The sequence below is a fragment of the Rutilus rutilus genome (genome assembly GCF_951802725.1).
Source record: "Rutilus rutilus genome assembly, chromosome: 3".
Lineage (NCBI taxonomy): Eukaryota > Metazoa > Chordata > Actinopteri > Cypriniformes > Leuciscidae > Rutilus > Rutilus rutilus.
The window spans coordinates 12232216-12247731 of record NC_140211.1 but is presented as its reverse complement, the minus strand read 5'-3'; the positions used below and the strand labels follow the sequence as shown (position 1 = coordinate 12247731).

The following is a 15516-nucleotide window of genomic DNA, read 5'->3' as shown; positions in this document are numbered from 1 at the left end:
TTGATCACATTTAGAATAAGAAACAAATTGCAATGCAAAGACAAGGCCAAATTATGAGAAACAGAAACGATTAATTCATTACTTATCTGGGTCTTCAGGCTATGCAGTCTGTTAGTTTACCTCACCTCCTGATCTGAGTCGTTCGTTCATCCCGTGACATCCTCATAAACTGAGCTATGCAGTCTGTAGTACCGGATACAGAATTGATTAGTTCACGTTTCGAGTCTATCGACTTCGGGTTTGAGTCGTTCGTTCATCACGTGACGGCCCCATAGGCTGAAGCTATGCACTCGGTACTGGATACAGAATTGATTAGTTCATTTTTTGAGTCTTCGGGTTTGAGTTGTTCGTTCATCAGGTGACAGTCTCATATAGGCTGAAGCTATGCAGTCGGTACCGGATACAGAATTGATTAGTTCATCTCTCTGGTTCGAGTCGTTCGGTTTTATGTCACGTAACTGTATGTTGTTATTAGGCTATTTATAGGTGTCTTTATCAAAGTGATTTTCTCCATCATAGATAAAGTTTACCAACTCTTTGTACCACATTCAATGTTATGGAAAAGAACCACCATGACAGAAATTCTAAAAATGATAAATTGTAAGAAATATAAAAGCTATAATTTGAGACCAAAAAAGCAGCATGTAAGTGTAAGAGCAAAAAAATAAATATATATTTATAGTTTGGGAATTATTAACTCATTTCTGTGTCCAGCGCTGTCACTTCACGTCACTTGACAAAAGAACGAAAGAATTCACGTTACGTCAGGTGACTGACGAATTGGGATTCCTACCAAAACGCCATAATTGCCCCTTTCAGCACTCCACGTAAGTCGCCTAATCCCCCTGCACCTGCTGGGATGAGGAAAAGACATTTTAACACAGCGAGTCGATCACTGCTGCTCCTTCTTACCCATACAGTGAGACTATTGGATAACACTGGAAAAGCATGCCTATACTAAATAGAAAGGGGCGCTACGGAGACCACTTCCCATAGGGGAATCACAACACATGGGCACCAAGTCTAGCACAGGGGCTGACCTTCTGGGTATACACACAAGTGCTAGACCTAGCATTGTACGCCTCCACCACGTCGGACTGCCGGGGGTGCTGGAGGAACTCCAAACAGGGTTCACCCTCTTGACAGAAGCGAGAGCAGTCAGCAGCGCTGTCTTGAGAGACAGGATCTTTAGCTCTACTGTCTGCAGCAGCTCAAAGGGCACTATCTGCAAAGCTGACAAGACCAAGGAGAGGTCCCAAGAGGGTACAGGGTGAGGGTGGGGAGGATTCAGCCTCGTCGCACCCCTCAGGAACGCCTTGTAGAGGGTGCTCTCACTGAACTGATAGTGTCTAACACCGCTGGGGGTATATCACTTAAGTCCTCCATGTCCTGTCCAGAGACCATCTGTGGAGGTTCTAGAGGTCCGGACCCGCGTGCCATAAGGTGTGCCGTCTCTGAGAATGCAGGTTCTTCCTCAGAGGAATCCGCCAGGGAGGGACTGTCACGAAGAGCATAAGTTCTGGGAACCAGATCTGGTTAGGCCAGTATGGCGCAACTAACAAGACTTGCTCCTCATCCTCCCTGACCTTGCACAGTGTCTGTGTGAGCAGGCTCACTGGAGGAAACGCATACTCTGGGGCCAGCTGTGTGCCAGTGCATCCCTGCCGAGGGTCCCCTTGATCAGGGAGCAAAACAACTGGCAGTGGGACATGTCCGGAGAGGCAAACAGGTCTACCTGTGCTGCTCCAAAGCATCTCCAAATCAGCTGGACCACCTGGGGTTGGAGTCTCCATTCTCGTGGGAGCGTGGGCTGTCGTGAGAGCTTGGCCGGTGTGTTTGCCACCCGGTGCATGACGCTGCGCCATGCCCATCTTGGGACTTGTAGCCAGTGCCAAAGCGGTCTCATATGAAGCAACCCAAGCAGCATGACGCTGCGGAAGCCATATGCCCCAGGAGCCTCTGAAACAGTTGAGTGAACTGAATGAATGCCCTTGAATGAATTCAGGCAGTTCTGCTCTGACTGAGCATGCTCGTTTGTGAGACGTGCTGTCATGTTAAGCGAGTCCAACTCTATACAGAGAAAAGAGATTCTCTGCACAGGGGAGAGCTTGCTCTTTTCACAATTGACCCGAAGCCCCAGATGGCTGAGGTGCATAAGCACCAAGTCCCTGTGTTTACAAAAGTACTGTTGTGAGTGGAAACTGCTCTCGCAATGCAAATCTCACTCGCCAATGTCGATTGGCTTGTTTTGTTTACACTCAAAGGTGATCCGGCTCTCAGGCAAGATCCCAATTCGTCAGTCACCTGACGTAACGTTGACCGTGACTGACTGATAGGGAACAATCATCGGGGACACTGGAGAAGTAAGTTCTAAATTGCACAGTGCTCTGTGCTCTTGGATTCTATCGTTTTACTGTATGCAGGTCTTTCAGCCCGTTCTGGTGCATCAGAACAAGACATGGGAGGAGGCCCTGGACCAGTAGCAGCTCCTGAGCGTAAATTTAGGTAGGTCTTAGCACTAGTTTATGATAAACATTTTGAACTCGTGAACACATGCAGACACACTTTTGTCAAATGTCTAACGTCTTAGCGTTATTCAGCCTGAGGGTGGCGCTCTAATGTTGATTGACAGGCAAGCATAGAATGCTATTTTTGAATTACCTTAATGTAGTACTTATTGCCTCAGAATGTTGTAAGAATTCCGGTGAGGAAAAGAAAGTAATTTCTATTCTCAGGACAAACATAAAAAATCCCACACCAGACCTATGTAAAGGCTATTCAATTTAGTACTACTTTAAACTTTCATTAATTTGATATGAAGAACCAGTGATGGGAATAACGGCGTTACTTTTTTCAGTAACGAGTAATCTAATTAATTACTCTTCCCATCTTAATAAGGCGTTACCGTTACTCAAAAAAAAAAGAAAAAAAAAAGTGGCGCGTTACTATAATTCAAGCTGTTTTTTTTTTTCATCAGACCAACTAGATCTCAGACGCCGGTTTCACACTGCACGCATTAACGTTTGGTCTATTTATGGTCCCTGAGGCAAAAATAGACTCGGAGCCGAAACGATCGCGGCACTGCTGCTTCTGTTCTGCTCCTGCAACACGCTGCCGCGCCGCCTCTGCGTGGGGTGTGAATGCTCTAATCTGTTAACATGGGCGCCGAAAAAAATATGCGCTGGTTACACTCTGCTAACGCATTAAGGGCCCTATTTTAACGATCTGAAACGCAAGTGTCAAAGTGCAAAGCGCAAGTAACTTTGTGGGCGGGTCTTGGCGCTGTTGCTATTTTCCCGGCGGGATAAATGACTCTTGCGCCTGGCGCAAATCTAAAAGGGGTTGGTCTGAAGTAGCTTCATTATTCATAGGTGTGGTTTGGGCGTAACGTGAAATAAACCAATCAGAGCGACATCTCACATTCCCTTTAAGAGCAGACGCGCTTGTTCTAAAGCCGATTCCTATTATAACGGGGGATTTGCCAGGCGCACGACAGGAGCGGTTCAAGGCCGAGGAGACCGACGTTCTCGTCAGGGACGTTGGGGATGGAGAAACACACCCAAATTAACTTCGGTTAAACAGGCGTATGATAATTTGGGTAAATGTGTAAGCTAGATGTATGCTTTTATAATAAAATGTCTATCTATCTATCTATCTATCTATCTATCTATCTATCTATCTATCTATCTATCTATCTATCTATCTATCTATCTATCTATCTATCTATCTATCTATCGTAATAATGTATGATTTGCAAAAATAACTGCTGCGTCTGTGTGTAGATGAGAGAATCAAAGTGTATGCGCGTTGTGCACACGCTACATTGATTAAGGCCAAGCGTGTGCCCTTAAAATAGCATATGAATAACATGCGCAACGTGCCACTGACTTTAAACTGTTTTTTTTCGGTCAGTGGCGCAATTGTTTTCTAAACCTGTAAAATAGCATGAGGGAACGTTTGCGCCGGAACACGCCTCCTCTTTGCGCTGAACCGCCCCGGGGAGCGCAAGTGTATTTCTTAGTTAACCGAACTGCATCTGTGGAGGGAAAAGTCCGCTTTGCGCGGGTGCAAAATAGGAATGATACATGCGTCGGTGTACAAAGTCAATTGCGCTGGGTGCAAGATAGGGCCCTAAGTGTGAAACCGGTGTGAGAAGAGAGGCAAATACTTTTGTTACTGGTCTTCCTTGGTATACCTCATATTGTTACACTGTTCTACTTTTTCAAGGGAGAAAATACTTGAAGTACAGTATATCTACCAATTGGTGTAATTTTTTTATGTTTTTTTTTTTTTTTTTTTTGCACTACAAAGAGTTGTATATATTTGTTATTTCTTTTTGGTATAGTGCTTAACAAGCATAATTTAATTTTGCCCAGTTGTGGCCCGTTGAGGGGCAATAAATATCAAAAGTTCCAAAACATCTATTGTGTTATTTGTATCGATCCATTATATAAACATAATATCTACATACATGGCATTTGATTGGAGGCTAGTCTCACTTTGTCCCACAGCATCATTAAAATAATTTAGATTTGTGTACATTGTTTCTGTTAATAATGATTGTATCAAGTGTCCATTTCATTATAATATTCAGATTTATCATAAATAATTGAACATGCACATGTATTTTAAGTTCCGTTAAAGAGGGGTGAAGGTGGGGTCACATTTGAGCATTTAAAAATGTACTTGAAAGTAACGCAATAGTTACTTCCTGAAGTAACTAGTTACTTTTATAATTTGTAACTGAGTAACTAATTTAGTTACTTTTTGGAAGTAGTAACAAGTAACTGTAACTAATTACTTTTTAAAAGCAACTTGCCCATCACTTTGAAGAACATACATGCCAACTACTCACTGACCTGATGCAGACTAATACACATAACTGAAGCGGATTGATATCAACAAATCGTTCTGGAGCGAAGTACAGGTACGTAAGGTCAAGTAAAAATAAGTGGGGCAGTCTGAAATCTTCCCCAATGGCTCTCAATTAAAGCGTGCTGCAGTTTCATTTTTCACCACAGATTTACAATGAAAAATCTTGGGGCACTGAAGAGGAGGCTCAGGCACCCGCTGCCTGGCTAAGTATCATAATACATGCCTGCCGAAGCCATATGCTAATTTTTTATATATCCTGCTCACTTTACGACTTACGACTTACTCACTTTACGAAAAAAGCCAGAAATATTTATTATAGAATGCTGATAATATTTACAATTTATTACTGATACAGTTTATATAGAGGTACGTGTTTTGGAGCCCCACCTGCCCTTACAGACAGCTGCCATTACATTTACATTCATGTAAATTACATTGCATTACAGCTTACATTGTGCACTGCCCTGGACTTCTGCAGACAAAACACACTGATGTGGTGAGTCTAACCTCCAAAATCATTGTAACAGAGGTGATAAATAACAACAACATAACATCTCAGACAGCTTATGTGTGGACTGGCCTGCGCTTTATGGCTGGTCATTGGTTCTGGGTCAGTGGTGATGATCTTCGATATAAAGCCTGGTCTGTGGAGGAGGAACTGCCAGAAATCTGTGCTGTGGAGCTCTGGATAGAAAAGAGGGTTTAGAAACACACAGACTGTGAAAAACTCAACATAAAGTGTTTAAAGCAAATATATACATACATATATATATATATATATATATATATATATATATATATATATATAGCATCTGAACTCCAGTATGCAATATTTTATGACATTATGGATCATTATTACATTTTCAGTTGACGTCTGAAATAAAATTATGTATAGCCCTAATAATTAATGTATAGCCTATAACCAAATATATAGCCTTTAACCACTTGGTTTATAAATATTGTATGACATTTTTAATGTTTATTTACAAAAAAAGAAAAGAAAAAAGGAATACAGCCAAGCATTTGAATCACTAATTACATATTAAAAAGTAATTTTACAGATTAAATAAATGTAAAAAAAAACCGTATTAAAAAGTAATTTTATACAAATACAAATTTACAAATGTACATTTTTTGTACCAGAGTTGCCACAATGCATACTTTGGATTTGCAGTGTTTGCCTTTGCATATTGTAATATTTGTACAGTGTGTTTTTTTTTTTGTATATTGTATCCTATATGCTTACTGCTGCAACAGTTTATTTAAACATTATTAAATCATGCAAAAAAAAAAAAAAATCTAGTATAGTCTAACATGGATGAAGAAAAGCAATGCATTTGTAAAACTAAGTCTTTGGTAAGTAATTATGTCTAAATCATAAATACAGTCATGATCTATGCTATACGCATAAATTGTTTAATGTGTCCACAGCTCATAGTCACCTGAAAATATTAATTTTCCTCAGTGATGTTTGAGATTTGACATTTAAGGCTGGAATAGACTGTGTCCTTTCTGCTCTTCTCTCTCTGCTCATTCTCTGAGTTCTCTGTTCTTGTGTTGTCTTCGGGAAACTGTAGCGCTGAGTAGTTAAGGTCCGTACTCTCTTGATCCTGTGAGGGGAAAAAAACAAATATGTGTTTTGTCTATAAATGCATTAAATTAATTAAACAAATGAGATATTATGACATACAAGATGACTACTGGTATCAGACGCTGGTGAGTTTGGTTGAGGAGGGACAGCCAGAGAATGAAAGCTCCTATGATGTGCTGCAAGAATCAAGAAGGGGATAAAACAAAATAATGGTAAAGAAAAACAAGACAAAATTTCTAATATTTCTAAGATGAATGAATGAATGAATGAATGAACACTTCATTAAAGTGTAACACTGCTGTTTAACATCTATTGAATGTCTACATAAACACAAAGATTACAATATTGCTTTCAGGTAACAAAATTAAAATGTACTTCACCAGCACACAGTTCACATTTTCTTCTCCTCAGCCGTTCGCATAGAATAATGTTCACTACTCCACTGAAGATCAAAATCAGAATATTGCAGACAAACACCACTTCGAAAAGTGTTGTACATTCTGAATAGCCCAAAATAAATAAATACAAATCATGTTGTTTTTGGAATGCATGAAAATAAATGTATACATGTAATGGGCCTAATTATCAGTCAGATATTTAGCAAGTAGGCTAATACTAATAGAAATATAGAATACTGTCATTTTTCTGTTTCTGTTTCATGGATGGATTGTTGTATGTTGTATGTTCAGCAAGTAACTTCAGAATATATTTATTGTTATTAAATTATGGATTTTTAATGCTTTACGTTTAAATGTAATTTATGGAGATTAATTGCAACTGTAATATCTGAAGTACAGAAACTTGATATTTTAGAAATGTTACCTGTCATTTTGTCACCTAGAACAGAGAGACATAAAATAGTAGGCTATGTTAATACTGTTAACATTTACAATATTTAGTAAATGTTCACTGACCTTGGGCTGGACAGAAAACCGACTTACGTATCTGTCAGGCAGCGAGAGCTCGTCACACAGTCAACCTTCTCACTGAAGAGAGAGGCTTTGAGCAGTGCTTTATATAGGACGCCATTTACTGTGCAGTTGGTGGATCTCAAGGAGAGCAAAGTGCACAGGTGTGGGTTTGCTCTGAATGTTGCTTGAGAGACATTTTAAGGACAGTATTTAACATGTTAGAGTTCTAAAAAATGATTTCTTAATTAACATGGAAATGACCCTCATTGTCCATAATGAAATAATTACATGTTGATATGTGCATTTAGGGCAAACATGAAAGCATGCTCTTCTTCATAATTTAAACCAACAAAAATTCAATTTGAAATCGATAAGTTTACATGTAAATTTAGAGGTCCATGTATGTATTTAGAGATTATAGGCCTGGTTTCACAGACAGGGCTTAGATTAAACCAGGAGACCTTAGTTTTTTTTATAAACGTGCTTTAGAAAAGGTTAGGGTTAGGGTTAGAAAAAAAACATTAATGGTGTGCATCTTGAGACAAAACAATGGCACTGACATATTTTAAGATATATCAGTGCAAGCTGCTTTCAGTTAAAACAGCTCAAACATACATTTGAGATTAGACTAGGTTTAAGCCTTGTCTGTGAAACCGGGGGTTATTTTTTTAATGTTTATGTTTAGCATTTTATTTATTTATGCTCTGTGTCCAGATTTTTAATTGTTCCCACCAAACTAATCTGATCATCTACTGTTATGTTATTTAATAACTTTTAGGCTATCTTAAAAAATTATGCAGACTTATGCACCAGCATGACTCAAGTCCAACTTACTGTTTTCTTTCTTTCTTTCTTTCTTTCTTTCTTTCTTTCTTTCTTTCTTTCTTTCTTTCTTTCTTTCTTTCTTTCTTTCTTTCTTTCTTTCTTTCTTTCTTTCTTTCTTTCTTTCTTTCAAAGAACGTCATATAAATAGTAGTTCATTTAAGTACTTTAGGTTTAAATTACGGTTAATAAAATTAATAGTTGAAAAAAAATTATTACATTAATTCATTATGAGATCCATTTAGTTTTTTATTATACATTTACCAGCTGTCCTGGTATATAAATGCATTTTGAAATTCATTGGGTATTAAAAAAATATCTTTTATAGCCTACTACAAGTGCATGTGAACAGTTTGTGAAATGTTGACCACATAAATGTGTGCTCTGACAAAGGCTTACTGAGGTTTTTTTTTTTTTTTTCACTCTTGCAGGCTGCGCTTTGTGGCCTGAGATCAGTGCAAAAGAAGAACTGCATGTAGCATCACATCTGCGAGCATTAAGCATCAAACAAAATGGTTGATCATAATTATTTTCTTAGGCCACATGCTCTGTTCCCCTAACTTACAACAGAGGAAATGGTAGAAATAGAATGGATGTAAAATTGCAACACATTCACAAAATCTGAAACAAAATTCAAGTTATATCTTCTGACAGTTGTTAAAGCTTTTTTAATCATAACTGGTGCGGTCAGTTGTAACACATAAGGTGCTTTTAGTAATGGAAAATATTGCATTTGTGTGGTTTTAACACTGAGACTTAAAAAGAGGTCACTGTTGTGGGTTGGAAAGACTCTTAAGGCTATTATTAACAAATTCATTAAAATGGTGCAAACCACATTTGGTTCATAAATTATACTTTAAGTATAGCCTAGTTAAGTCTGAATGCATTTACCTGCACATACATGAGTTATAGAAATCATTCCATACAGTAATCATCTCAAAGTATTGCCAATGGTATTTTAGCCAAACCACATATTACTGCTATTATTGAAGTGACTTGTGTGTGTTGGTCCCTCAGCAGGCCTCACTCTGCACAGAATCGCTTCTTTTCAAGTTATTAATTGTCTCCATCTCTTGTGAATGGCCTTCTTAATCATGTAAAGCTTGTTATATTTTAACTTGGGCTTATTGTTTGTGGTGTTGTTGGCCAAGGTGACCAAGCATGATAGATTTCTGGCCATATTTACTAACAAAGCCTCTTTTGGCATTAAAAACCTGCTGTGAGGAATGAGGGTTTACTAAAGACACGCAGTGTATTGCATATGCATTTCTAGGAGCTTCCCTTTCAGACACAACATTTGCGATCTCTCACTAATTTGCCCTGTTTAGTAGGCCTAAATCTGGCCCTTAATGTTAATATACGGTCAAAACAAGCATGCAAACAAGTAATAAAGATATCATCTCATAAACCTTCAGAACTCATCATCTCTGGGCTGATCTGTTTCTTAAGTTTATTGCAGATTTTATTTTTAAATAAATTCAAACAGTAAATTAACTGAGTTAATTTTAAATTTGTAAATCAACGAAAGTGAAGCGTAACCACAGTAAAGCTCCAGTGACACGCCTCATTAAAGCTTTTGTTTATTAAAATGCATGCAAAGCACGACAGAGGTGATCTTGTGGTGCTGAGGAAACCTTGTGCATTCTCTTCAATTACACTACACTTTTATTAAGGATAGTCTGATAGTAGCATTTAAGCTTCTTAATGTTTTGACTGTTATATTTACTCTAAGTCTTCCATCCTTAAGAATTAATACGTACACTGTAAGAAATTATTGTAAATTCTACAGTAAAAATGTGTATTTTACTATATACAGGGATAACAGTAATAGATAACCTTACATTCATGTAATTTTAGAGTAACATACTATTAAATGAAAAGTAAAAAAAAAAAAACATCTTATATTTCACAGTGAAAAATCATAAAATGTGTGGGTCTTTATATTAGTACCTCAGCTTGTGGAAAAGTATACTTGTGATGAACTGTAATTCATCATGTGACTTTCTCTTCCCTCTGTTATTATGTTAAAGATACAAAACGTCTCAGTTGCGTATGCAACCCTCATTCCCTGAAGGAGGGAACGGACATGTAGTCGACGTCGATGTCTTCTTCGAGTTTACTCTTTCCCAGTTGACCTGAAGACCCAACTGGAGCACTCGAAGGGTAGGACCATGTACTGATACTTCGTACCTTCGAACGGAAGAACACAGGAGGCCTGTGGAGCGGAAGGATAGAGATCTGAAGTACATGTCTTTCAGGTTGAACGCTGCAGACCAAGCTTGGGGATGGGGCATTTTTGAAAATGGAAGCCAGACTTCATATCGGCTGGAGGGAACGGCTAGCCCGCATCCTTCGCCAGTAGGACTGGACACACACAGGACAGGAGCACTGCTCAACACTTACCTGTCTCCACAAGACGGCCAGGGATGCGTGAGAAGGCGGATGACCGGGTCCTCAAACCACACCCAGCTGCCGTGCTGGCGAACAAGCGGGGGCTGAGGGGTGCAAGGCTTTACAGGGTCGCACACCGCCAGACTTGCCCTCTTGGGACCCAGGAACAGAGGAATTTGCTCTTTCTTTGAAATGTGGGTATCACTTGCTCCGCCTTTTTTGGGAGCCAGCGGTGGAACAGACACACACACACACAAACAAAGACTTTACCCGGCCCTCATCTGGGGGGAGGGAGTGGATTGGTGACCAACTCCAAAAGCACCCTCCTCCATCCCTGAGCGGCCCGCTCAGGAATGCTTTCGCTGTCGCTTGCCACTTGGCTTGGCAGCGCCTAGAGCGGGCTGGGCATCCCTACTGCGGCCGGATCTAAGCTGAGGCCTGGTGTGAGGCTGCTGCGGAGGCCCACCGGGAGCGGTGGCAGGGGAACACCCTCGGCGACGAGCAGGTGGAGGAACTGCCACCCGTGGCGGGGTAGAGGCAGCAGCGGGCCGCCGGGGCAGGATGTGCCGGATGGCCTCCGTCTGCACAGAAAACTGCTGGCCGCAGTTCTCCGCCGCATCGCCGACCAGCCCAACCTGGGAAATTGGGGAGACCAGGAACTGAACCTTGTCCGCATCCGCCAGAACAACCAGGCTGAGACAACGATGGCGCTTCTGGACACTAACGTGGACATCGCCAGACCGATCACGCATGCCTCGACACTCATGCCCCAGAGGGCAAGGTTGGATGTGGTGCGGAGCTCACCTATGAGCGCACGGTCTGGGCTACCCTCGTGCATGTCCATGAGTGCCCTGGCCTGATAGACCTGTAGAAGCGCCATGGCATGCAAGAGGAGGCGGCTTGCCCACAGGCCTTGTAAGCTCTGCCCGTCAGAACGGGCGAGAACTCAGAGGCTTTAGGAGGGAGACGAGGGGCCCCATCCAAAAAGCAGTGGCCGTCGGACACAGGTGCACCTGTGTCGTGCCAGACCGCTCAATTGGAGGGACAGCCTCGCAACCCTTCACTGCTCCTCCGTCAAGGGTAGTGAGGGGGAAAAAGCTTATTCGGGCAGTTTCTGGCAGAGAAAGGTGCCGTCTACGACCTGGTAAGCTCTCCATGCACTCCGGCTGCGATATGATAGAGGAGTGAGGGGCCCACATGGATTGGTTACCAGGCGGGGAAGCCTCACTATGATCCTCTGATCTCCCATCCCACACGGCGCCGTAGCGGGGCGTGGTAATGGGGACTCCACCTTCATGCATGAAGGCGAGTCTCGATCTCAACACCGCGATAGTCATCTCAATGAAAACACAAACTATCCACAAAAGCTGCCTCAACGTTCTGCAGATATACACATACATTATATATTCACATATATATATTATACATATACATTCTACAAACACGTGATACAACTATTGTGACCGTCCATTTGGGGGGACAGGGAATGATCGCATCCAGAAACGCACGGGTGGAATGGCATCTTGAAAAAGACACAAACGCACCCGTGTTGCTTTCAGGAAATGGGACCCATCACCAGTGCTGGAGCACACAGGGGAATGACCGCTGCAACACTGAACAGTGAAATGAAACAGTGAAGCACAAATTTTTCCACCCTCAAACCAGCTGTAAGATATTTTAGTAATTTTAGTGATTCTAACAGGTCAATTTAGCTCAAAGGAATTATTAATTAATTTATAGGGAATTCGAAAGAATCACTTATTACAACCGAGCAAATGACTTGTTCGTGGTTCATTTGAACTGGTTATCAGCTCTAACTATCAGCTCTGCAACGGATAAATATCAAAACTATAGTGAAACACTATAGTTAGAAAGGTAACTTAGATCAGCAGTTTAAGACATTAAATTCATAAGCACATAACACAAGTAACACTTCTCTTTAAAAATACAAACAAGACTTTATAGAATAGAATAGAATAGAATCGGGCATTTATATAGCGCTTTCATATGTACTACTGTACACCCAAAGCACTTTACAATCATATCAGGGGATCTCTCCTCAACCACCACCAGTCTGCAGCATCCACTTGGATGATGCGACGGCAGCCACAGTACCACGGCGCCAGTGCGCTCACCACACACCAGCTATAGGTGGAGAGAGGAGAGAGAGTGATAGAGCCAATTCAATGTAAGGGGATTATTAGGAGGCCATGATTGGTAAGGGCCAACGGGTGGAATGTGGCCAGGACACCGGGGTTACACCCCTACTCTTTACGAGAAATGCCATGGGATTTTTAATGACCACAGAGAGTCAGGACCTCGGTTTAACGTCTCATCCGAAGGACGGTGCTCTTTTGACAGTATAGTGTCCCTGTCACTACACTGGGGCGTTAGGACCCACACAGACCACAGGGTGAGCACCCCCTGCTGGCCTCACTAACACCTCTTCCAGCAGCAACCTGGTTTTCTCAGGAGGTCTCCCATCCAGGTACTAACCAGGCTCAGCCCTGCTTAGCTTCAGTGGGCAACCAGTTTTGTGCTACAGGGTGATATGGCTGCTGGCTAATTGATTATTCTAACACATAAAACTAATATCTAACATAAACACACGCACACACACATTCATACGAGTTGCAGAAAGAAAGAGAGTGAGGAAAGAATGAGATTTAAGAGTAAGATGATGAAATCCCAAGTTTCTATATGCACTTATAAGACATGACCTGAACGAACCATCAATCATTAATTTAACCCTTCTATCGTTTCTTAGACAGGTTATTAAATTTATATCAATACACCAGTTCAGCTTAAAAGTCTGGAGGTTACTTGCTCGTTTTGCGTTCCTTTTGGGAATTCCTTTGGTTGGGGTCAAAGGGGTTTCCCGAGTTCGTTGGCTGGTCTCCTCGTGCCTGATGTCTGGGGCGGCCAATCACGTGGTGTGCTGGCGGATGGATTGAACGTCTTTGTCTGAAGCTGGTTTTGTCGAATCGTGGAACGAAACTTTGCCGCAAAACTTAACTTAGAACCGAGACTCACAACGGAAAAGAAAGGAAAACTTAGAAAAGAAAGAAAATTGAGACGAGAGTAGTTAGATGACTTGAATGAAGCTGTTAACCCATGTTCTTCTGATCTTGATTTGGGTTCTTTCGTCTGCGCATTTACATGGTTACTAGTCTGTCTGGTCTCTTCTCCCTTCGCGCAGTTTTCTCACCTTGTTGAGAACTCTTCTAAAACTTTGTTCGGGTCTAAGATTTTAAACTCACATGTTTGTACGGCCTCCTGGATCAGTTCTGACCAATTAGACACTGTCTTTATTTAGGAGGTTGCGTTCTCTTCACTTCTTATCATAAATCAAGCTTATCTGTGCTCTCCTTACTCTCTAAGCTCTAGCAGAGAGGACAGAGGCCACAGTTTAGACATTATTACTATTATAAGAATACGAAACATTTTACACAGATTTCAATCAAGCCATCTTTTGAATTAAGAACATACGATCATGCTGACAGGAAGCACGACACACTTTCATTCACACACCTAATAGTTACAACAATTACATGAATTATATGGCATCTAAGCATATTAGATACACACATATATTGTAGAAACAACATAGATGTATGTAGTTGCATGATGTTTGATTATAAGTCCATCAATAATTGTTTTGGGATGATTTTATGTATTGCTATCGGTAAAATCTCAGTTGTCTTGTGGCTTGAAGAGATTTTACACCCTGAGTCATTCAGAGGTCCTTCAGGGGGAGGGGGTCTGGAATGTTGTGGGGTCCAGCAACTTCTGCTGTTATCTTGATCGGGCACTGAGTTGTGCCATCTCTGAGCCAATTATTCTTTTCCAAGCTATCTCACGTTGACAAGTTCTTCCTTTAGTTTGGCCATAAAAGTTCTTAGTTGGGGGTTTCCGTTGGTTGGCGGAGACTGGCTGGAGGATGATTTTATGGCTCTGGATTGCTGATTTGGTGTCTGGAATGTTGAGTTCTGTGTGGAATTATGTTTGAACAAATCACCTGGATAATTCATTTGTATTTGATTTGCACTCAATCCTACACAGCCGTCAACAAACACAGAAATTTGATGCTGTTAAAACAGCAGTTGAGAGCTCAAAGCTCGCAATCACCGCTGCAGAACCACCAGCAACTGGGAGAGTCTTCCTAGTAGAACACCGACACACTCGCTCGTTGTATACAGCAATACTCTTCCGTATTTATACCCGCGTGAGGAGTGTGTGATGCGAATCACGCATGCCAATTGCATTGGCTCGTTCAATAGCACTCGAAGAAGACAGGCTCCCTAGCGTGATCCCATTCAGACGACGTCGACTACTTCCAACGTGAACGGAACAGATTTTAATAGTAACGTATAACCTTGCTAATTCAGTAACAAACAGCTGTTGGATTAACCGGTATATTTTATTTATTTTTGTATTTTTTTGTAAAATTGTCAAATTTACAGGTTGACAGCTGTTGGATTTACCAGTTTATTTTTATTTTATTTAGTAAATTACTGTTTTAAATTGTAAAATTTAATATGTTTACATTTTTACAATATTTTTACAGAGTTATTCTGGCAACCACAGATGCCATTTCTTTTCTGTAAAAGCAGCAGGATATATATATATATTTTTTTACATTGTATATAAAATAGGAAAATTTGGTAATCAAGTAGAATGGATTTCCTGACAGTAATACGACTCACTAAGTTTCTTGCTTTTGGTGAGGATGTTGACAGCAAGTAACAAGAAGTATCAATAGAGGGCAGTGTGTGATTGTATTTTCCCTAAGTTCTTTTTTTGTTGTTGTTTTTAGGACAAAGCCACAACACTATGAATTAAACCATGAAACCAATCCCAGTGTTAAAGTCATATGTAAATGAAAAACATATTAAAAGCACAGACCGACAACCAAGTTGTATTATA

At 40.8% G+C, this 15516-nt stretch overlaps 1 long non-coding RNA gene across 2 annotated transcripts; it reads right to left on the bottom strand.

Annotated features, from left to right (window-relative positions):
- Nucleotides 1–386: 386 nt before the first annotated feature.
- LOC311288588 lies at nucleotides 387–7454 on the bottom strand. 2 transcript variants are annotated; one of them, XR_014626957.1, is made up of 4 exons: nucleotides 7408–7435; nucleotides 6566–7303; nucleotides 6318–6485; nucleotides 387–5559 (listed from the first exon to the last, which is right to left on the bottom strand). It is a non-coding gene; the product is annotated as an uncharacterized lncRNA (long non-coding RNA). The 2 variants fall into 2 exon arrangements; XR_014626956.1 differs by having other exon boundaries at nucleotides 6566–7454.
- Between the last annotated feature and the right edge of the window lie 8062 nt (nucleotides 7455–15516).